This window comes from Lipotes vexillifer, unplaced genomic scaffold (assembly GCF_000442215.2).
Source record: "Lipotes vexillifer unplaced genomic scaffold, Lipotes_vexillifer_v1.1 C26911203, whole genome shotgun sequence".
Taxonomy (NCBI): domain Eukaryota; kingdom Metazoa; phylum Chordata; class Mammalia; order Artiodactyla; family Lipotidae; genus Lipotes; species Lipotes vexillifer.
Window position 1 is genome coordinate 1 of NW_006771421.1, and position 2,133 is coordinate 2,133.

A 2,133-nucleotide genomic window follows, 5' to 3' on the forward strand; every position below is an offset into this window, starting at 1 on the left:
GTGTAACAAGAGTCTGCACCTTGTCACCCCCCGTGCATCTGTCTGGCTCTGTGGACTTTGTGAGACACCAGCACGGCTGGGGACCATGGGAGGCACAGCCACGACCCCGGCCCTCACTGCCCTTCTCTGCCTCAGTGAGCTTTGGGGAAGGGAGGGGGAAAGGGGCCCCTCTCCTCCCAGGTCTGAAGCTGAGAGACCCCAGGTCTCAGGAGATCAGTGGGGGCAGAAATTGTGGGGGAGGAAGGCTGTGCTCAGCCCCAGATCTGACCCCAGAACTCAGGGCCCAGACCAGGCCTGGAGCATCTATGATGTGTGCTGGGGGATGGGCGCTCACAGAGAACTCTCTCCCAGGGCTGAGTCAGGGCCCGTGGAACCAGGTCCAAGAAAGTGAGGCCCCCCCCAGACCTCCTCCTTCAACCCAACAACCCCCTGGTCATCTGCGGGGAACACGGCAGGTCTGAAATGATGGTGACCTGTCTGGGAGGGGCCTGGGGAATGACAGCTGGGGAAACTGAGGGGAGAAGGGCACCCCTAACTCTTCTGGTCGGATCCCTTTCCAGGGGTCCTCACCAAACCCTCCATCTGGGCTGACCCAGGTGTCATGGTCGCCAAGGGAAGCCCTGTGACCATCTTATCTCCAGGATCTCTGAGGGCTGATGATTACCGTCTGTATAGAGAGAGGCCCTCTGGACTCTGGGAGGCTAAGGCCCCACAGGACTCCAGTAACAAGGCCAGTTTCCCCTTCGAATCCTCGAGCTCAAGCACCGCAGGGCAGTATCAGTGTGTCTATCGCAGCAGGAAAGACAGGTCAGAGTGGAGTGACCCCCCTGCCCCTGGTGGGGACAGGTAGGAGGGAGGACCCGGGTCCCCTCCCACTGCGGCGGCGTCCTTACAGGCAGAGGGAGCAGAGTGTGGGCTCAGGGGGACGGACGTCTCCCCTCCCAGCCCACACCTGCAGTGAGCGGGGTGAAGGCCCCCCTTTAACCCAGCCCCTTCCCCTCCCTCAGGGGTGCACAGAGCCCCTCCCTCTCAGCCCAGCCACGCCCTGTGGTGGCCTCAGGAGGGAGCGTGTCCCTGGCATGCAGCTCACAGTTTGCAGGGGGCACTTTGCACCTGCTGAAGGAGGGAGGTGCTGACCCGCCCGACACCGGACATCGAGGACCCATGGGAGGGGACAGGCCGTGTGCCCTGTGGGCCCCCTAAACTCCTCCCGTGGGGGAACCTGCGGATGCTATGATTCTCCCAGCTCCCTGCACATGTGTGGTCACACCCCAGTCACCCTCTGCATCGCCAGGTCACAGGTGAGGGCCCCCAGCCCCATCGTTTCCTGGACCCCTGACCTGAGCCTTGTGCCCAGTGAGCCCTGGGGTGATGGGGGGTCAGGGGCAGTGGCCTCCCGGGGCAGAACCACTGGCGGGAGGCCTGGGAGGGACCAGGGAGAGCTCTCACTGCAGCCCCAGTGAGCAGTGTGGGGTGTGCGTCCCCCTCGGTGCCACTGTCCCTTCTCTGCAGGCGTGTACAGGGAGCCCTCCGTCTCAGCCCAGCCAGGCTCACTCGTGCTCCGTGGAGACAGCCTGATCGCCGGTGAGCAGCCCCGGTCCTGCCCCACGTCCTGACTGTGTTCTCAGGGTGCTGGGCCCAGAGCCACCCCTGGTGGTGATGGGGTCCTGGGAGGGGTCCTAGAGCAGACATTGAGATAGGGCAGTGGTCCAGGGAGAGGAAAATGGAGCGGTGCCGGGAGATAAGAGAGACCCACACAGAGGGGCTGAGAGCAGCTGAGAGGGGGTCACAGACAGGGTCCCTGGAGAGAGGATGGTGGTCCCTCAGCTCAGGGTCAAGGGTGTGTTGGGGGTGGCTCTGTACACATCCCGACCTTCCTCGCCCCCAGGAATGTACAGGAAACCCTCCCTCTCAGCCCAGCTGTGGGCCTCAGGACCCTGCAGAGAGAATGTGACCCTGCAGTGTGGCTCTGAGGTCTGGTCCGATCCACTGCATCTGTCCAAGGAGGGGTCACTCACTCCTCCCCAGCACCTTCGTCTGCAGGACACGGCTCCACCCTTTCAGAACAGCTTCACCTTGAGTCCTGTGACCTCAGCCCACAGTGGGACCTACACGTGCTACAGCTCACTCAGC

General features: G+C 63.3%; 1 pseudogene; it reads left to right on the top strand.

Moving 5' to 3' along the window:
* The first annotated feature begins 560 nt into the window (after positions 1-560).
* On the top strand, positions 561-1,584 carry LOC103071692 (leukocyte immunoglobulin-like receptor subfamily A member 3 pseudogene; annotated as a pseudogene).
* The last annotated feature ends 549 nt before the right edge of the window (positions 1,585-2,133 follow it).